General features: G+C 46.9%; 1 pseudogene; it reads right to left on the bottom strand.

Annotated features, from left to right (window-relative positions):
* LOC121555370 overlaps positions 1-20762 on the bottom strand; it is a 30280-nt pseudogene extending 9518 nt beyond the window's left edge.
* Between the last annotated feature and the right edge of the window lie 2187 nt (positions 20763-22949).

The raw sequence follows: 22949 nt of genomic DNA, 5'->3' as shown, positions 1-22949 counted from the left end.
GACAGACTAATACTGTTGTTCCCTACAGACCAGTAGACATCAGACAGACTAATACTGTTGTTCCCTACAGACCAGTAGACATCAGACAGACTAATACTGTTGTTCCCTACAGACCAGTAGACATCAGAGAGACAGGCTAATACTGTTGTTCCCTACAGACCAGTAGACATCAGACAGACTAATACTGTTGTTCCCTACAGACCAGTAGACATCAGACAGGCTAATACTGTTGTTCCCTACAGACCAGTAGACATCAGACAGGCTAATACTGTTGTTCCCTACAGACCAGTAGACATCAGACAGACTAATACTGTTGTTCCCTACAGACCAGTAGACATCAGACAGGCTAAAACTGTTGTTCCCTACAGACCAGTAGACATCAGACAGACTAATACTGTTGTTCCCTACAGACCAGTAGACATCAGAGAGACAGACTAATACTGTTGTTCCCTACAGACCAGTAGACATCAGACAGACTAATACTGTTGTTCCCTACAGACCAGTAGACATCAGAGAGACAGACTAATACTGTTGTTCCCTACAGACCAGTAGACATCAGACAGACTAATACTGTTGTTCCCTACAGACCAGTAGACATCAGACAGGCTAATACTGTTGTTCCCTACAGACCAGTAGACATCAGACAGGCTAATACTGTTGTTCCCTACAGACCAGTAGACATCAGACAGACTAATACTGTTGTTCCCTACAGACCAGTAGACATCAGACAGGCTAATACTGTTGTTCCCTACAGACCAGTAGACATCAGACAGGCTAATACTGTTGTTCCCTACAGACCAGTAGACATCAGACAGACTAATACTGTTGTTCCCTACAGACCAGTAGACATCAGACAGACTAATACTGTTGTTCCCTACAGACCAGTAGACATCAGACAGACTAATACTGTTGTTCCCTACAGACCAGTAGACATCAGACAGACTAATATTGTTGTTCCCTACAGACCAGTAGACATCAGACAGACTAATACTGTTGTTCCCTACAGACCAGTAGACATCAGATAGACTAATACTGTTGTTCCCTACAGACCAGTAGACATCAGACAGACTAATACTGTTGTTCCCTACAGACCAGTAGACATCAGACAGACTAATACTGTTGTTCCCTACAGACCAGTAGCCATCAGAGAGACTAATACTGTTGTTCCCTACAGACCAGTAGACATCAGACAGACTAATACTGTTGTTCCCTACAGACCAGTAGACATCAGAGAGACAGACTAATACTGTTGTTCCCTACAGACCAGTAGACATCAGAGAGACTAATACTGTTGTTCCCTACAGACCAGTAGACATCAGAGAGACTAATACTGTTGTTCCCTACAGACCAGTAGACATCAGACAGACTAATACTGTTGTTCCCTACAGACCAGTAGACATCAGACAGACTAATACTGTTGTTCCCTACAGACCAGTAGACATCAGACAGACTAATACTGTTGTTCCCTACAGACCAGTAGACATCAGAGAGGCAGGCTAATACTGTTGTTCCCTACAGACCAGTAGACATCAGACAGACTAATACTGTTGTTCCCTACAGACCAGTAGACATCAGACAGACTAATACTGTTGTTCCCTACAGACCAGTAGACATCAGAGAGACAGGCTAATACTGTTGTTCCCTACAGACCAGTAGACATCAGACAGACTAATACTGTTGTTCCCTACAGACCAGTAGACATCAGACAGGCTAATACTGTTGTTCCCTACAGACCAGTAGACATCAGACAGACTAATACTGTTGTTCCCTACAGACCAGTAGACATCAGACAGACTAATACTGTTGTTCCCTACAGACCAGTAGACATCAGACAGGCTAATACTGTTGTTCCCTACAGACCAGTAGACATCAGACAGACTAATACTGTTGTTCCCTACAGACCAGTAGACATCAGACAGACTAATAATGTTGTTCCCTACAGACCTGTAGACATCAGACAGACTAATACTGTTGTTCCCTACAGACCAGTAGACATCAGACAGACTAATACTGTTGTTCCCTACAGACCAGTAGACATCAGAGAGACTAATACTGTTGTTCCCTACAGACCAGTAGACATCAGACAGACTAATACTGTTGTTCCCTACAGACCAGTAGACATCAGACAGACGAATACTGTTGTTCCCTACAGACCAGTAGACATCAGACAGACTAATACTGTTGTTCCCTACAGACCAGTAGACATCAGACAGACTAATACTGTTGTTCCCTACAGACCAGTAGACATCAGACAGACTAATACTGTTGTTCCCTACAGACCAGTAGACATCAGACAGGCTAATACTGTTGTTCCCTAGGGACAAACATACAGACATCAGTGAGACCAGGAAGAAACAATGAATACCTGTTGATGGTTTCTGTGTGTAGGTATATAGGGTAATTCCATATTGTACATGCAGTCTGTGGTCTGTGTCTATGTATTGTAGATGGTTGAAACAATGTTTGCAGTATTACTGCTCCAGGGGCGCTGCACTGCAACCAACCCCTCGGTGTGTGTGTGTGTGTGTCTCTGAGTTTTGGGTTCAAAGACAAAAGACAAATTTCCATTCTCTCCAAAGAAAATTGACAATATTCTTCTTCTTTTCAAAAGGATACCTACAGATGTGAACTGTATGTTGATGGGGTCGTCGAAGGACAGTTTGGTCTGCAGGTCCTGCAGCTCCTGGTGGTGCTGTCTGCTTCCAGCCTGCATCACGTCCTCTACATGTACAGTCCCTGTCTGTCTGCTGTCTGACACTATCACCATACACAGGTCTGGTAGCCTGGCAGGAGGAACACAGTAGGCTAACATTACAGGAACACAATGACAGTTACATTACAGTAATATTACAGTAACAACCTTCATTAGGGCCTCTACTGTCCCTGTCTGTCTGCTGTCTGTCATCATCACCATACACAGGCAATGAGGTTGGTTCCATTTACAGTTACAGGTACATAGACATCCACCAGTGGTAATATTTCTTATTCAGAGTCAATTCAGTATAATTCCAGTGTATCCCTTTTACTGTGTTTTACATGAGCCAATAATTCTATTACATCATTTGTGATATACAGTATCACATGACTTATTTTTATGTCCCTGCATCAGTAAAAGCAGGAAGTGCTTCACCTATGCCTCTACTGCCATTCATTCCAATTAGACTGGCTTGGATTTATCCCTGACCAAAATGGCTGCCATTATCATACCATTCTGGAACTTTGAGGGTTCATGACATACCCCTTCCAGTAATTTAATAGGATCACTACTATGGCTATAAGTATGTTAGCCACAGACCACATATATGTTCAGGGTTCTATATCTATGATTATTAGTATCCTGCTAGTTACTTGTTTACTTCATGGTGCAGTAATACAATATGTCTGTTGATTCAATCATGGTGCAGTCGTACAACATTAACATACCGGTCTGTTGATTCACTCATGGTGCAATAGTACAATATTAACATACCTGGAGCTCCTAAAGACCCCTGACTCTGCTGTGTCCATCTCTGGGCAGATCTGTCTCAGCATGTCACAGAACCTCTGGGTCTTAAACTGGGTGGGACACACCACAGCTTTACACTGCACCTACAGAGACAGACAGAACAGAACATCTGGGTATTAAACTGGGAAGGACACAGACAGCACCAGGGTCGGGATCTGTTCAGTTATTCAGTCAGTCAATCCAGGAAGTGCATTGAAATTCAAATCTGGAAATGTAAAACAACATGGTACTGGATAAGAACAAACTGGAAACCACATATCCTGAGGCTGCATTTATTGTAGCCGGGGATTTTAACAAAGCAAATTTGAGTACTAGGCTGCCAAAGTTCTATCAACATATCGACTGCTGTACTCGTGCTGCCAAAATCCTTGACCATTGCTATTCGAACTTCTGTGATGGTTATAAGGCCCTCCTCCGCCCTCCTTTCGGCAAATCTGACCACAACTCCATTTTGCTCCTCCCTTCCTATAGGCAGAACTCAAACAGGAAATACCCTTGCTAAGGACTATTCAACGCTGGTCTGACCAATCGGAATCCATGCTTCAAGATTGTTCTGATCACGCGGACTGGGATATGTTCTGGGTAGCTTCCGAAAATAATTTAGACGAATACACTGAAACGGTGACTGAGTTTATCAGGAAGTGTATAGGTGATGTTGTGCCCACTGTGACTATTAAAACCTACACTAACCAGAAACTGTGGATAGATGGCAGCATTCGCGCCAATCTGAAAGCGCGAACCACCGCATTCAACCATGGCAAGGTGACTGGGAATATGGCAGAATACAAACAGTGTAGCTACTCACTCCGCAAGGCAATTAAACTGGCAAAACATCAGTTTAGAGATCAAGTGGAGTCGTAATTCAACGGCTCAGACACGAGACGTATGTGGCAGGGTCTACAGACAATCACGGACTACAAAAAGAAAACCAGCCACGTCGCCAACACCGACGTCTCGCTTCCAGACAAGCTAAACACCTTCTTCGCCCGCTTTGAGGATAACACAGTGCCATTGACGAGGCCCACTACCAAGGACTGTGGCCTCTCCTTCTCCGTGGCCGACGTGATTTAGACATTTAAACATGTTAACCCCCGCAAGGCTGCCGGCCCAGACGGCATCCCTAGCCGCGTCCTCATAGCATGCGCAGCAGCTGGCTGGTGTGTTTATGGACATATTCAATCTCTCCCTTTCTCAGTCTGCTGTTCCCACATGCTTCAAGATGGCCACCATTGTTCCTGTACCCAAGAAAGCAAAGGTAACTGAACTAAATTACTATCGCCCTGTAGCACTCACCTCCGTCATCATGAAGTGCTTTGAGATACTAGTCAAGGATCATATCACCTCTACCTTACCTGTCACCCTAGACCCACTTCAATTTGCTTACCGCCCCAATAGATCCACAGACGATGCAATCGCCATCACACTGCACAATCCCATCTGGACAAGAGGAATACCTATGTAAGAATGCTGTTCATTGACTATAGCTCAGCATTCAACACCATAGTACCCTCCAAGCTCATCATCAAGCTCGAGGCCCTGGTCTGAACCCCGCCCTGCGCAACTGGGTCCTGGACTTCCTGACGGGCCGCCCCCAGGTGGTGAAGGTAGGAAACAACATCTCCACTTCGCTGATCCTCAACACTGGGGCCCCACAAGGGTGCGTGTTCAGCCCCCTCCTGTACTCCCTGTTCACCCATGACTGCGTGGCCAAGCATGCCTCCAACTCAATCATCAAGTTTGCAGACGACACAACAGTAGTAGGCTTGATTCCCAAACAATGACGAGACCGCCTACAGGGAGGAGGTGAGGGCTCTGGGAGTGTGGTGCCAGGAAAATAACCTCTCACTCAACCTCAACAAAACAAAGGATATGATCGTGGACTTCAGGAAACAGCAGAGGGTGCACCCCCCCATCCATATCGACGGGACCGCAGTGGAGAAGGTGGAAAGCTTAAAGTTCCTTGGCGTACACATCACCGACAAACTGAAATGGTCCACCCACGCAGACAGTGTTGTGAAGAAGGCGCAACAGAGCCTCTTCAACCTCAGGAGGCTGAAGAAATTCGGCTTGGCACCTAAAACCCTCACAAACTTTTACAGATGCACAATTGAGAGCATCCTGTCGGGCTGTATCACCACCTGGTATGGCAACTGCACCGCCCGCAACCGCAGGGCTCTCCAGAGGGTGGTGTGGTCTGCCGAACGCATTATCGGGGGCAAACTACCCGCCCTCCAAGACACATACAGCACCCGATGTCACAGGAAGGCCAAAAAGATCATCAAGGACATCAACCACCCGAGCCACTGCCTGTTCACCCCGCTATCATCTAGAAGGTGAGGTCAGTACAGGTGCATCAAAGCTGGGACCGAGAGAATGAAAAACAGCTTCTATCTCAAGACCATCAGACTGTTAAATAGCCATCACTAGCACATTACAGGCTGCTGCTGCCTATTGAAATCACTGGCCACTTTAAGAAATGGAACACTAGACACTTTAATAATGTTTACATATCTTGCACTACTCATCTCATATGTATATACTGCATTCTATTCTATAATATTCTACTTTATCTTAGTCCATGCCGCTCTGTCATTGCTTGTCCATTTATGTATATTTTCTTAAATTCCATTCCTTACTAGTTTTGTGTGTATTGGGTATATGTTGTCAAATTGTTAGATATTACTTGTTAGATATTACTGCACTGTCGGCGCTAGAAGCACAAGCATTTCGCTACACCCGCAATAAAATCTGCTAAACACGTGTATGTGACAAATACAATTTGATTTGAACATACCTTCCTCAGGGTGTACTCCAGCTCCTTCAGCTGATAGGCTGGGTTTATTGACACATGTAGAGGTTATCACAATGCTTTAATATTAGGAACAATAGATCCTAACAGATAATACATATTCATTTTAGAATCTAATTTAATAGATCATCTTCACCAGTATGATGCCAGCCTTGGCTGTGGCGAACTGAAACAGGATCCAGTGGTGTTGGGCCCCCAGACTCCTAGTCTGTCCCCTCTCTTCAGACCCAGGGCCAGGAGACCTGCAGCGGCCTGGTCAACCTGGGGAGGAAGGAGACCATGACCCAGGTAGTAATATATAGGATGATATCCCTATATGCACAGGCATTCTGTAATTTGTGTTTGTGAGTATGTGTATAAATGTAATGTAATACATTGTTACAAAGCTGTTTATGTTTGCGTTGTTTCATCATGGATGACCTAGTTAGCAGGCCGCAGGGTGTTGCAGCAGCATGGATGACCTAGTTGGCAGGCCTCAGGACAGATTCACCCGGTTTCCTCCCTGTTACTGTACGTCTGCATAGATGTTTAACCAGTGGTAATCAATAGTTTCCTAAAAATATACTGACACGTAATACTTGTCACGTAATTCCACGATGTCAGGTTTTACTATTTGGTAAAACACCAAACAAATGCACTGAGAGATAGGCCTGCTGTGTGTGCTTTGAGTGGGAACAGAGGTAATGGCCTAACAGTAATGGCCTCTAGATATGATGCAACAGATTAGAAGAGAGGGTGGATGAAAGACCTACGTCCTCCTGAAACTGGGAGAAGGTCTTACGGACTCCATCCTGCAGGAACACCAGGGCCTCTCTGTGGGGCCAGCGGTCAGCTGCCGCCTGCAGACTCTGACCCACCGTCTGGCCCAGCAGGGACACTGAGGACGCCCCATGGACGTAGCTGAAGCTCTGCCCCGGGACCAGGGGGGGACTGTCCACATGGAGGAATCTGTTGAGGGACAGAGATAAACAATATACAGAGCAACTACAGTAGACAACCAAATCAATTACAATCAGCTCACGTTTTTGACATATGTACAGTGAGGGAAAAAAGTTTTTGATCCCCTGCTGATTTTGTACGTTTGCCCACTGACAAAGACATGATCAGTCTATAATTTTAATGGGAGGTTTATTTGAACAGTGAGAGACAGAATAACAACAACAAAATACAGAAAAACGCATGTCAAAAATGTTATAAATTGATTTGCATTTTAATGAGGGAAATAAGTATTTGACCCCTCTGCAAAACATGACTTAGTACTTGGTGGCAAAACCCTTGTTGGCAATCACAGAGATCAGACATTTATTGTAGTTGGCCACCAGGTTTGCACGAGGGATTTTGTCCCACTCCTCTTTGCAGATCTTCTCCAAGTCATTAAGGTTTCGAGGCTGACGTTTGGCAACTCGAACCTTCAGCTCCCTCCACAGATTTTCTATGGGATTAAGGTCTGGAGACTGGCTAGGTCACTCCAGGACCTTAATGTGCTTCTTCTTGAGCAACTCCTTTGTTGCCTTGGCCGTGTGTTTTGGGTCATTGTCATGCTGGAATACCCATCCACGACCCATTTTCAATGCCCTGGCTGAGGGAAGGAGGTTCTCACCCAAGATTTGACAGTACATGGCCCCGTCCATCGTCCCTTTGATGCGGTGAAGTTGTCCTGTCATTGCATGGAGCTCCAGGCCCAGGGAGATTGACAGTTATTTTGTGTTTCTTCCATTTGCGAATAATCGCACCAACTGTTGTCACCTTCTCACCAAGCTGCTTGCCGATGGTCTTGTAGCCAATTCCAGCCTTGTGTAGGTCTACAATCTTGTCCCTGACATCCTTGGAGAGCTCTTTGGTCTTGGCCATGGTGGAGAGTTTGGAATCTGATTGATTGATTGCTTCTGTGGGCAGGTGTCTTTTATACAGGTAACAAGCTGAGATTAGGAGCACTCCCTTTAAGAGTGTGCTCCTAATCTTAGCTCGTTACCTGTATAAAAGACACCTGGGAGCCAGAAATCTTTCTGATTGAGAGGGGGTCAAATACTTATTTCCCTCATTAAAATGCAAATCAATTTATAAAATTTTTGACATGCGTTTTTCTGGATTATTTTGTTGTTATTCTGTCTCTCACTTTTCAAATAAACCTACCATTAAAATTATAGACTGATCATGTCTTTGTCAGTGGGCAAACGTTCAAAATCAGCAGGGGATCAAATACTTTTTTCCCTCACTGTACTGTAGTCGACCAAAGTTTAATACAGAGAGAGAAGACACAGAGATGGGTTGGTACAGAGAGAGATACACAGAGGGATGGGTTGGTACAGAGAGAGGGAGTAGAAACAGAGGGATGGGTTTGGTTTACAGACAGAGTTGACTGTGAGGGTGTTCTTTATCAATGACAGCGGTCTCTTTTGAAACACAGGAAGGTTCTGATTGGAATCCCCCTTCATATTGTGGTCCTCTGTAGCTCAATTGGTAGAGCATGGCGCTTGTAACGCCAGGGTAGTGGGTTCGATCCCCGGGACCACCCATACGTAAAAATGTATGCGCACATGACTGTAAGTCGCTTTGGATAAAAGCGTCTGCTAAATGGCATATTATTATTATTATTATTATCTTAGACCCAACCTATTGTAGTGTTCTCTGACTGTGGTTTCATAGCGGACTCCTCTTCACTGTTCTCTTGGGAGCCGTTGGGAAAATGGCACAAATATGTTTCCCCTCAATCACTCCCTATTCTCCTATCAGGTCACAGGTCACGGGACGTCTTTCAGAGGGGAAACCAGAGATAATGGATACGTGAAAAAACAACCACGCTGAGCCCCGTTCCTTACAGCCAAGACAAAGCAGAAACTGAGTTGGACAATCCAAGTAAAAACATATTTTAAAAACATGTTTCTGAAAAGGAAATCTCACAAGCATTGTTTCTATAGTATGCAGTGACTTGAGCAGGGCTCAGCAGGCATTGAAATACATTACCCTCAGTCTGAATACTAGTCAAGTCACATACAAGCCATCAAGACCATACTCTACAGTTGACAGATCATAGCGATCATTGCAACTATAATTGACAAAATTGAAATGGAATTGACCTCAACTAGTGGTGTGCTCTATAGGTCTGAATGACGAAATGTCATCTACAATCTATGTCAAAGGTCAGAGGTAGTCTTTAGAAAGGAAACAACTTGCAAAGGTCAGACAGAGAAATAATCGAACTAGTCTGTTTATGTATGACAATGACAAGAGAGTAAACCTACCGACAGCACCAGAGCCTGGTTGGGTTCCCAGGTGTCCAGCCCTTCTAGAGAACACACTGAGCTGTCCGAGGTGAGGTGCCCTGGACCTCAGTAGCGAGGAGCTGATCCGCACCGCTGACATGGTCTCAGTCAGCTCTGAAAATATTTATTATGTTCTGAATCAATTTAGACCCTTGTTAAAAATGTTGGCTTAAAATCTTCCTAGAAGTCAGAAAAACATGAGAAGGGACATGTAAAAAATGCAGATTTTTGGCACTTTAGAAAGTCTTTATTCATATTATAAATCAGATTTGTTGAATTTTCCCATGTTGTGTCTATTAAAAGAGGCACTTTTTTAATATAACAGTTTTTTTTTTTTATTCAATATTGGTGCACAATTTATATGTAAAATATCAAAGGAACGCAAAAGGCACTATTAGTGAAATGACCCATCAATAATTTTTGATTTCTTACCATTATAAATCGATGGCCATTGAAGTGCATTGGATTTTATGCTAATATTGTTGCAGTACAAAAGTATGAATAGTATCAAACAGGAACATGAAGGTCTGTCTGCATATTCTAAAGTTGGATAACTTTTGATAACGTAAGTGTTTTCAGCAAGCACATTAATAAGAAGTCGGATTTCTAAAGTTGTTCTTGTTCTGCAAGCACATCTATCGAACATTATTTTGCGGCTCAAACATTTACTTCAGAAAAACATGTAATTACAAGAGAGATTACTCACACTTTTTCTTATTTTGGCTTGGTAGTGGGTAGGCTATAGCTAGGTCGTTACACAGAATTTCCATGCTGGTTTGAAAACTCTGTTAGACTGCAGAATAGACAACAAACAAATACTTTTCACTAGTCAAAATTAAGGTGTCACTGGGGAATAATCATCAGGTAATCATAATTGAGTGTTTGTTATTTTAGCCATCTGGCCGCAGGCCTGACCGTTGGCTCGACATCTTACTGTAACATTAGGAGTTAATATACAGTACTTGCACTGGTTTATATTATTATTCGATTAACGCTCTCAAATAGATTATGTTACATCAAATATCTGTTAGGGTACATCATCATGTCCCATCACGAAGGATTAAAAAACTGAATCAAAGGATTGATCGTCTGACCGACGTGAATATAGGCCTCAATAAATCAATCACTCTTGGAAATCTACATATTGGAATAATACCGGTCTGCGCCCTATAATCTCTGTTTGATAAACTATTGTAACTTTTCTGAACATATCCTTACAGTAAATGACAAAAGAATGTGCACTAACTTCAGAAACATTTTCTCCGATCTTTTCAGGTATAACATACGCCCAGTAAATTTCCCTACCAGAAATCAGGCGATATCGTAAAGTCTTGTGTATTGGCGCAACCCAATTCAGGAGGAAACTGAAGAACAGTTGGTTTGACAGCGTTTTGCGAGTGTCGGCTCACTCGCTTTCCTTGTACAACCTGTTGCGAAACACGCCGTGCGCAATCTACTTGGGCATGTCCTGATTGCGCATGTCCAACAACGAAGCCCAGCTGTCATGGCGGCGGGTATGTTAAAATGTCTTTATTTTCTGGCTAGGTAGCAAGCTTTTTTCTTCTTTTTGTAATACTGTGATGACCTGACTAGATCATAAAATAACAACTGTCCAGACAGAGGATTGAGTTTACGAATGGACGGTTTATTAAACCAACTTTACACAGGCTACTGTTTGGCCGTAGCCCACGCCAAATAAATGAAAGATAACCCACAAGCCAATCGTGACCTTCTCTTGTGAAGCCCAGACGTAAAGAGAGAGAGAACAAAGGCTAAACCTGGTCTTAACTTCCAATGCTCCATCCCCCTGCCCAACCCCCCTCCACGCCACTCCGCCAACCGCCAGGATGCCCGGCATCAGAACATTCCAGGCATTCCCGTGATTGGCAGATAGTAGGTTGATTGACATGTCGGACCCCGCGAACACTGGGTACTGGTAGGTACAACACAACCATCTACTAGCCTAACACATAACACACAGCTGTCTGTGCGGGTCGCTACACAGCCCCCCCACCACAAAGTCCCTAGTCCCCGAGGGAACAAACAAAGTCTCTGAAGCGACCCGGAGGTCTCCTTTGCCTGCGTGGCTGTGATGGCCGCAGAGTGCCCCTCTGGGAACCAGGGGATGAAGGCAAGGACATGGGGGACAAGGAAGCGGGAACGGGTAATACAGTCCGTGGCTCTGGGGAACCACGCGGTGACACAGGGGGAGTGGGCTGTCTGGAGCCTTGTCTGCGGCACCTGGGGGTGGGTGCCTGGAGAATGTCATTGCCAGAGAGGGGAATTGTGGGGGTTCCTGGGGTTTGGGGAGAAGAGGCCCCTCTATATGGGGCTAACCTGTCCCGGTGCAGTGTCACCTTTCTCCCCCTGGGAGGAAGCTGCACCCGGTAAACAACCTCCCCTACCCTCTCCAGGACACTGCAGGGTCCCACCCAGTGACTGTCCAACTTGGGGCATCTGCCTTTTTTCCTTAGCGGGCTGTAGACCCAGACCAGCTCCCCAGCCACAAAGTGCCTTCCCCGGGTGTGCACGTCATAGTTCCTCTTCTGCCTCACACCTGCATTCAGCAGCTGCTCTCTGGCGAAGGTGTGGGCTGTCTCCAGGCGGTCCTGGAGTCTCCGGGCATACTCCGGCCCCGGGGAAACATGAGGGCTATCCAGGGGCCGACCAAACGCCATCTCCGCAGGGGTACGGATCTCTCTCCCCAGCATGAGGAGGGCAGGCGTGCAGGAGGTGGAGTCTTGGACAGCGGAGCGGCATGCCATGAGGACCATAGGCAGGTGCTTGTCCCAGTCACGCTGGTGTTTGGAAGAGACGATGGCCAGCTGCTGTCCAAGCGTTTTTGTTGAAGCGCTCCACAAGGCCATCACTTTGAGGATGGAGAGGAGTAGTGCGGGTCTTGTGCATACCCAGCCTCTCACACATGGTGGCGAACACACGGGACTCAAAGTTTCTGCCTTGGTCGCTGTGGATGGACTCTGCAGCTCCAAACCTGCTGAACATCCCCGCTGTCAGGGCGTCGACGATGGTCTCTGCCTCCTGGTCCGGCAGAGCATAGGCCTCGGGCCATTTTGTGAAATAGTCCATGGCCGTGAGCACCCAGCGGTTTCCACTGTCTGTGGTGGGGAACGGCCCAACTACATCCACTCCCACCCTCTCCATGGGAGCCCCCACTGGGAACTGTTGGAGCTGAGCATGAGAGCGGCCTGGGGGGCCCTTTCTCGCTGTGCAGTTGTCACAGCGGCGGCAAAAGTCTTCCACATCCCTCTTGTGCTGCCCCCAGTAAAAGCCCTGACGGAGGCGGCGCAGTGTTTTTGTGACCCCAAAGTGTCCAGTCCCCACCCCCCATGAGTACTCTGGAGCACAGCCTCCCGCAATGCTTTTGGGACCACCACCTGCCACCTCTCCTCCCCCGTAGCTGACTCCTTCCATGCCCGCTGTAACACGCCATCAGCCAGCCGCAGTCGCTCAAACTTTGACCACAACCCTTTGGTCGCGAGTGAGAGCGCTGTCACCTCTTCCCATGGTGGCCTCACCTGCGCCTCTACCCACTGTAGCACTGGCTGTAGGTCTGTGTCCCGTCCCTGCTGCTGCCCCCCATTCAGCCACGTCGACAGTCTGCAGCTCACAGCAGACAGGCCCGCTCGCCCGACACACTGTGGCACAGACCCCCCTCCTCTGCACACAGCTCTCTCTCCCGTCCCTCTCTCCGTTCACAGTGGCGGCAGCCGTCTGCAGTACAGGGCCGACGGGACATGGCGTCGGCGTTGGAGTGGCGTGCCCCTGCCCTGTGCACCACCGTGAAGTCATACGGCTGAAGCTCCTCCAACCAGCGTGCCACCTGCCCCTCTGGCTCTCTGAAAGACATGAGCCACTGGAGAGCAGAGTGGTCAGTCCTTACAGTAAAGGGCAGACCACCCAGGTAGTACTTGAAGTGTTTGACTGGAAGCCACAACAGCAAGAGCTCCCCGCAGGGTGACACAGTAGCGGCGCTCATGTTTGTCAAATGTTTTGCTGAAGTACGCCACCGCTCTCTCCCCCTCTGGCCCCACCTGGGCCAGCACCCCCACCCATGCCCACATTGCTCGCGTCTGTGTCCAGGATAAAGGGCAATGTGAGGTCAGGGGGCGAGCACGGGGGCCTCGATCAGTGCACGTTTGAGGGTGTTGAACGCCTCCTCACACTCCACTGTCCAAGTGAAAGCCTTGTCCTTCGGCAGCAGGCGGTTCAGTGGAGCAGCAACGCTTGAGAAGCCCCGTACAAACCTCCTGTAGTACGAGGCCAGGCCCAGGAAGCTCTTCAGCTGACGCTGGTCGGTGGGGGTGGGCCAGTCTCTGACAGCCGCTACCTTGTCCTCCATGGTGCTGATCCCCTCCTTCCCCACTCGGTGGCCCAAGAAGGACACCTCTCTCTCATGAAGTGGCACTTCTCGGGGTGGAGCTTCAGACCTGCGGCAGCCACCCTCTCCAGCACACACCGTAGCGCCCCCAGGGCTGACTGGAAGGAGCTGCCATGGGCCAGGATGTCATCGAGGTATACCAGACACTGCTGTCGGGGGATGCCATCCAGCACCCTGTCCATCAAACGCTCAAAAGTAGCTGGAGCGTTGCACAGGCCAAAGCACAGGACCTTGAACTGCCAGTGTCCTCTGTTAGTGGAGAACGCAGTTTTGGCTCTGGCCTCTGGGGAGAGGGGCACCTGCCAGTAGCCACTGCGGAGGTCTAGTGAGGAGAACCAGGAGGACCCCCTAACCAGGTCCAGCGACTCATCGATACGTGGTATGGGGTATGAGTCCTTCCTGGTTACCTCATTCAGCCGCCTGTAGTCCGCACAGAACCTCAGCTTGCCCCCCTTCTTCGGAACCATGACGACTGGCGCCGCCCAGGGGCTGTCTGAGGGCTCAATGAAGTCTGCCCGCTGCATCTCCAACACAGCCTTGTCTGCCGCCTCCTGGCGTGCCAGCGGGATACGGCAGGGACGCATCTTGATAGGTCGAGCATCACCTGTGTCGATCTCATGCTGCACCAGATGAGTCTGACCCACCTCTTCCTCACTCAGCGCAAAGCTGTCTCTGAATTCAAACAGCAACTGCCTCAACCGTTCCTGCTGCTCGGGGTCAAGACCAACACAGTTCCTCCCCCATATCTCCCTCACTGCAGACAGTGTCCTCTCCCCCTCCCATCGGGGGTAGCTGGGCTGGGGGGGCGCGGCCCGGGCTCACAGAGGACTGTGTCGTGGAGGTAGCTGGGGGAATGTAACGCAACGCCGTAGGTGACAGGGGGGCTGGGGAAAAGTCACACCCAGATGTGGGGGAGGGGGGCAGCCATGAGTCTCTGCTGCTTTAACTGTTGGAGTAAAGGGTTTGTTGGGTTGAGTGAATGTGACATTAGGGGGCCATGGTGACCTCCGGCCCTCCCTGGAAGCTCAGTGTGCCCCTATTTAGGTCTAACTGGCAGCCTGTGCTCCTAAGAAAGTCCAACCCCAGGATACAAGGGTCCTGCACAGCCGCCACCCACACAGGATGACGCACAGTCCTGCCCCTACTGTCAGAGTCATTATTCCCTTCCCTTTCATGGGTGCCAGCTCACCTGTGACTGTGCGGAGCTGCACAGTTGTAGGCTCACACTGAGTCCAACCTGGCACAATATCTGGCCTCACCAGGGTTACTGTGGACCCAGTGTCCACCAGGGCGGAGCAGGGCACCCCCTCCACAGTGACAGGGACATGACAAATGTCCCCAACACAGGTCCGGCCCACCACAACAACAGGCTCCATCCGCTTGCCCTCGTCTGCTTCTGGGGGAAGTGGAGCCTTGCTTCCCCGTCTGTGCCGGTGGGCTCCTCCTGAAGAAGATGGTGGTTGGGATAGAAAGCCAGGGGTCCGCACTACCCGGTCTATGCGGACCCCGAGCCGTTTCCCTGAGCTCTGGGGGACATGGGGCAATCTCGGCGCAGATGGCCTGGCCGGCCACAACCCCAGCAGACCCTGGGACCAGGGCGTGTGTTTCGTGCTGCCTGTAGCGACACAGCACGAATGAGTTCTGTCATTTCAGCCACCCATGCAGGCTTTTCCGGCTCCGGGCTGCTCTGCCCCCCAGCTCGCACAGAGGGTCTGTCTCCCTGCACCCCCACCAAAGCTCCAGCTGAAGCCCCAGCCCACACCAGCTCCCTCTCCAAAGCCATCTCCAAGGCTACCTGCAATGACTCAGGATGAGCCAGCTGGGTCTGTATGCGCAGCTCCGTAGGAGAGAGCGCCTGTATGAACTGGTCCCGTGCTAGCTCGCTCTGCACGGAGGGGGCATGTGAGCATATGCCCGCCGAGAGAGGCTCTCAATGTCATTAGCTAGCACCCGTAGAGGCTCTCCAGGCTGCCTGCGTCTATTACTCAGTTCGGAGCGCAGTAGCCCGGGCTGTACACACTGTCCATAGCGCCTCCTCAGTGCTCCCACTAAAGCACCATAATCACGTCTGTCCTCGGGGCTAATCAATATCAAACAGGCCAGAGCTTCATCCGTGAGGCATAAAGCCAACTGCAGTGCCCTATCTTCATCCGACCACCCCCTAAAATGAGCTAACAGTTCAAACTGAGCATGAAAAGCTTCCCAATCCGCCTTACCGGAATACTTCGGGGTCTTAACGGATACGGACGCAGCCGGGAACTGGGCGCCGCCATGTTTGTTTACATCCTGAGCCCCAGATTCCTCGTCCCGCCGCGTCGACGTCACCCCCTTCGGTCCGCCCACCAGAATCCGCGCGAAACACAGTCGACGAAGCACTCATGCCCGCTTCAGCCGCCATCACTCTAACGTCCTCCCTCAAGCGGCCTCTGGGCTCCGATGCCCTGGCGATCTCCTCAGCCAGAACCCCCGACGTCCATGCACACGCACCTCCTTGGCCATAATCGTCCCCTACCTCCACCTTCACTTTCGGATTCCCTCGAAGCATCTTCAACCCCCGTTCTCACCTACGGTAGCTAGCCACAGAAGTCAGCTAGCTAGCTGGCTAACTTTTTATCAACGTTTTTACTTCTGACACCAATGTGATGACCTGACTAGATCATAAAAGAACAACTGTCCAGACAGAGGATTGAGTTTACGAATGGACGGTTTATTAAACCAACTTTACACAGGCTACTGTTTGGCCGTAGCCCACGCCAAATAAATGAAAGATAACCCACAAGCCAATCGTGACCTTCTCTTGTGAAGCCCAGACGTAAAGAGAGAGAGAACAAAGGCTAAACCTGGTCTTAACTTCCAATGCTCCATCCCCCTGCCCAACCCCCCTCCACGCCACTCCGCCAACCGCCAGGATGCCCGGCATCAGAACATTCCAGGCATTCCCGTGATTGGCAGATAGCAGGTTGATTGACATGTCGGACCCCGCGAACACTGGGTACTGGTAGGTACAACACAACCATCTACTAGCCTAACACATAACACACAGCTGTCTGTGCGGGTCGCTACAATACGTTTTTGGAAGCTATTGTCCAAATCACTGTTATTAAGAGTTTGCTACAACTCTAACGTTGTAGTCTGATGCTATCTACCGAAATCGATTATGCAAAGTTATTTTACAAGCTATTTTTAAGTTAGCTAGCTCGATTCTTCTGTATGGAGCCATAGCTAGTTAGCATAATCATTAGAAAATGAATCATTCACCTGTTAAGACCTAGCAACTGACATAAATCCAATGATTTATTGATCACCCAGTTAGATCTGGTGTTTTAGTAGAAGCACGACTGAAGATGGAACATAATTTGTTTAGCTTTTACATTGGCTGCATTCTGTGAATCTGTACTGCAATTTGATTAAAGTAAAGCCCTGTCTAAACCATTTACAATTATTGTCTATCCCCACTCTCCAGGCTGCCATCCACTCCGTTAGACGGGGTACCTACGAGCGTCATTCAGCTCCACAATGCCCTGGGGGACGTAAAGTAGTGATGTTACGTTTGATACCGGAGCTAACAGTGGTTATGATATTAATGTATTGTTTCCATTGGGAGTTTAGAAGTTTACTGGTAACTATGGCATAATAAGACCTAGTACAAAGTGATAGTCCTTGTGATACTGGAGTCCTGATTTGAGTGGACTGGGTCAGGGTCAAAGGTGACACATTCCCAGTGTCCACTCAGACTTCTCTGTCCATGATGCTGTAACACACATATACACACACACTCACTTTGTTTGCCACTTTTTACTTTTGTATGAATTGGTTTTAATAAAATATTTTTATGTAGTTCATTATCATGTATTCATTATCTTTACCTGGTTAAATGTTTGTAGTTTGCATGTTTAAGTAATGATTAACATGGTTAAATAGTCGTAAATCTCTGCTTGATTTTGCTTTCGGTATATTTGCCATTTTTATACATATTCTGTTTTTCCACGGAAGAAAGCAATAATTAATCAACACACAATTGCTGTAAAGAAATGGACACTACCTGTTGTAAAACGGAAATTGCTCTCCGTAAATATAAATGGTGAGAAGTGCTCAGTCTGATATAACTTCTGAGTGATAGGAAGCATGCGCACCACCACCAATCAGCCTACACCACTGCACACACACCCATTGTTACTATGACAACTAGATTGGCCACATCAACTAATGACTGCTGTCTGAACACAGATAAATCCGATTTGGTCACTTGTAAAATGCTGTTTGGACAGTCAATATTCCAAAACGGATTTGAAAAACAAAACTGATTTGAGCATTAAGGCCTGCAGTGTGAACATCCTTTAGTTTTGCATTTTGTTGTTTAAAGGTGCACTATGCTGAAATCTATCCGCCATTTCCTGGTTGCTAAAATTCTAAATAGTTTACCTAATTTCAGTTTATGTGACAAAACAAGCAAGTATAGTGTAGAGAATCATTGACCCATCTAAACTGCTGTGAAATGTATTTTCCATAACCAAAAAGATTGCATTTTCAGCTGTTTGAAGCTTGTGTACAAAACCGAAAGTAAAAGACGCAAAACCGAAACTTTCAAACGGGAAGCATAGAAATAGCGCACATAACAGATCTACCGCTTCTTAGACTTGTTTTCAATGGGAATGACACATCTATAACTCACATTTCTATGTGAATTTGGTCAGGTCTCCCAAAAAGTTACATATTGCAGCTTTAAAGAAATTCAGGCTGATGCGACAGGATACTGCATCGCTATGATACCTATAAGACTATGGCTGGGACGGTGGTCTAGTCGTACCCATCTTGATCAGCCTCTGGCTCCGTATCTTTCTGCCCGTCCTTCTTATCCGTCTGCAAAGCCTCACACAGCCAGTCTGTAATGTTGGACTGCGGAAGGGTGAGAAAGTGTAAGCTGGTCTATCTGCACAACTCAACCTGGTTTGTCTTTAAAGAGATTCTCCGGTACTTTTGTATACTTTTTACCCAGTAATTCTGAAAGTAGCACCCACAAGCCAAAAGTTGTCCCCGAAAATGTAGTACTACTTCACGTATGCGCAGATATGTGCACCACATCATTGCTCTCACTCTCGCTCCGCTGTGTGCATCTTTCTAGCTGTCACTCAAATGGAGAGGCGCTGAAGCTCATTGGCTAGATCTCCAATTGCTAGGGGGCTGGCCCCACGTGGGGGAAAATGGCGCAGCACAGCTTCCAGAAAAACAGTCGCTTTCAAACTAGGGATTTCGTGGCTAATTGAGGTAAGACAGTAATTCTGCTCATATATTATGCATGTATGAACTACCCATTGACACATCCAGCCCAAAGCAGGAGGTAAAAAAAAATATACTTTGTGGTCGCCAAAGACATGTCTTTAATAACTATAATAATAATAGCTCTGGGTGACCCATCACCTCCACACTGGAACACATGATCTCAGTGGTATATATATACACATGAGAGAACCACATATGTGCTGTAGTGTACCGTGGACATTCACACATTCAGCAATGCACACACACAAACAACAATGCCTGAATCCAAATTTTACACACAAACACCCATACTCTCACAAACAGTTACAAGCTCAGACACATGCGTTCAATAGGTGATGTCAGCCGCTCTGAAACCTAGAAGTAGTTGTTTCCCTAGCTCTGAAAGGGCCAGCGCTTTTGTGGAGCATTAGATAACGATGCTTAGTGGGTAATTGTTCTGAATGTGTTCAGAGTGTCCCTGGTTCCAGCGCAAGTTGGGGGAAGGAGACGGACAGAAGCAATACAGAAACACACCCATTCACAGAAAATCTGAGATAATATCTATAATTTATCAGTGGGTCCCAATGCAGGCAGAACAAACAAGATATTTCTGAGCTGGCACTTACGACAGCAGCAGCGACCATATTTACTTTCCAACCTATGATGATAGAAAGGTAGCTATGATTGGACGGGTGCCCAGACATCACTGATGCTACATGAGTCACAGAGAGGGCAGTACAGGCTTACTTTTGCAAGTATTAATTGAGGACCAAGGTGAGGAGGGTCACAATCTTGTTGGCCGTCAGGTCCTCTGCAGCACCCTCACGGACACAGTGTTGTGGTAGAGCTTGAAGAACCTGTCAAGGTGTTGTGGTAGAGCTTGAAGAACCTGTCAAGGTGTTGTGGTAGAGCTTGAAGAACCTGTCAAGGTGTTGTGGTAGAGCTTGAAGAACCTGTCAAGGTGTTGTGGTAGAGCTTGAAGAACCTGTCAAGGTGTTGTGGTAGAGCTTGAAGAACCTGTCAAGGTGTTGTGGTAGAGCTTGAAGAACCTGTCAAGGTGTTGTAATGCGGGGAGTGGAAGCACTGCACCAGCGTCACCAGCCACATCTTGCCAGACTTGCGTGTCACCGACTGGGTGCACTCGATCGCATGCTCACTGTGGCGTCCAGCCTTGCCGATGGCGCACTGCAGCACTATCCACAGCTGCTTGGCTAGGTCGTCCTACAGGCCCTGCACCTTGACAAAGTAGTTTGGAATGAGGATCATGTTGTGTTTTGTTCTTTCTGCCCATGTGGTGGCCCTCCAGCAGCTCGGCTTGCTCCATCATTAACTGAGTGTCTGCCACTATATCAGGCACTGCACAGGAAGGGAGGAGGAATATGAATACACAAATACATTGTAACTGTACAGTGTCACATCAAATGCAATGCAAGCTAACAATAATAGTTCCCAAACAAGCGGCATCTTATGGTGCAGGTGAGCATGCCTGAAGAGATTTTCTGAAGAGATATTCTTCAGGTTCTCCATGGCTCAAGCAAGCTGACTGTGTGGTATCCCAGCATATTTGACATCAGTTCTCAATGGTGTTGATCAATCAATAAATCAAATTTGATTTATAAAGCCCTTTTTACATCAGCAGATGTCACAAAGTGCTATACAGAAACCCAGCCTAAAACCCCAAACAGCAAGCAATGCAGATGTAGAAGCACGGTGGATAGGAAAAACTCCCTAGAAAGGCAGAAACCTAGGAAGAAACCATGCTCTGAGGGGTGGCCAGTCCCCTTCTGGCTGTGCCGGGTGGAGATTATAACAGTACATGGCCATTAAGGCCAGATTTTTCTCCAAGACGTTCAAACGTTCATAGATAACCAGCAGGGTCAAATAATAATCACAGTGGTTGTAGAGGTTGCAACAGGTCAGTACATCAGGAGTAAATGTCACATGGCTTTTCATAGCCGGGCATTTAGAGGTTGAAATCGATGAAATAAATCTCACGTAGCAAATAAACCATTCCATTTTATGTTGACCAAATTCGACAGTCTCATTGACCTCCATACAAAATCTCATCGCTTGGTGAGAGAAAGAAACGTAACGCCGCCACCTGCTGGAGAAGACAGATGTTTGGCCCAGTTATCCCTCTTGCTTCCCCTCTTTGGTTATGTCTCTATCTTTTAACTGCGTCGCTCCTCTGCTTGTAAAAAAAAAAAAGACATAATTTCACCAGAGTACAAATTTCAACATGACAACAAGAGGAGCCTACAGCAACCTGAGAGAGAGCGAGACAATAACGTTTTATTTGATAACTGTGCCGACAGTATTCGACATTTCAATTTATATATTTTTTGACAATTGTCCCACTGTGTTTAGCTGATCTGTACAGTATGTGTTTTGGGGGTGTGTCCATCTGGAAAGAGAGCAGCCCAATGGTCTGGGTCAGACAGCAAGTGTGTCTGTAGCCAATAACAGAGGCTAAATCCAATAATATGGGCCTTTCTGTCCTCTATGAATGAACTGCTCAATGTTACTGTATCTTAACCAAGAAGTCAGAAAAACATTCCCGTTACACCAATAGCTTTAGGTTTGAACTTTTTCATAAGACGTAAGCTGCATCATGGAATGTGCAACACAAATAAAGTTGATATTTCAATACTTATTTTTCAATATCTTTATTTTGATTTTATTTAATCAAATAGATTGGACAACCAATTGCACATCATCATGATATATGATCTTGGACTGATGTACAACAGTAAAACTCAGGTTCTTCATTTTGAAACACATGCCATAAAGAAATCTGAAATAAATAAAACTGTAATAATGCCAAACGTTGCTATGTACAAATGTGTTGTTAGGCAAAGTTACAATGCTTAGTTACAAACGTATATACAGTGGGGAAAAAATGTATTTAGTCAGCCACCAATTGTGCAAGTTCTCCGACTTAAAAAGATGAGAGAGGCCTGTAATTTTCATCATAGGTACACGTCAACTATGACAGACAAAATGAGAAAAAACATTCCAGAAAATCACATTGTAGGATTTTCAATGAATTTATTTGCAAATTATGGTGGAAAATAAGTATTTGGTCAATAACAAAAGTTTCTCAATACTTTGTTATATACCCTTTGTTGGCAATGACACAGGTCAAACGTTTTCTGTAAGTCTTCACAAGGTTTTCACACACTGTTGCTGGTATTTTGGCCCATTCCTCCATGCAGATCTCCTCTAGAGTAGTGATGTTTTGGAGCTGTCGCTGGGCAACACGGACTTTCAACTCCCTCCAAAGATTTTCTATGGGGTTGAGATCTGGAGACTGGCTAGGCCACTCCAGGACCTTGAAATGCTTCTTACGAAGCCACTCCTTCGTTGCCCGGGCGGTGTGTTTGGGATCATTGTCATGCTGAAAGACCCAGCCATGTTTCATCTTCAATGCCTTGCTGATGGAAGGAGGTTTTCACTCAAAATCTAACGATACATGGCCCCATTCATTCTTTCCTTTACACGGATCAGTTGTCCTGGTCCATTTGCAGAAAAACAGCCCCAAAGCATGATGTTTCCACCCCCATGCTTCACAGTAGGTATGGTGTTCTTTGGATGCAGCTCAGCATTCTTTGTCCTCCAAACACGACGAGTTGTGTTTTTACCAAAAAGTTATATTTTGGTTTCATCTGACCATATGACATTCTCCCAATCCTCTTCTGGATCATCCAAATGCAC

Source organism: Coregonus clupeaformis, chromosome 7 (genome assembly GCF_020615455.1).
Source record: "Coregonus clupeaformis isolate EN_2021a chromosome 7, ASM2061545v1, whole genome shotgun sequence".
Lineage (NCBI taxonomy): Eukaryota > Metazoa > Chordata > Actinopteri > Salmoniformes > Salmonidae > Coregonus > Coregonus clupeaformis.
This window is presented reverse-complemented; position numbering and strand designations above follow the sequence as displayed.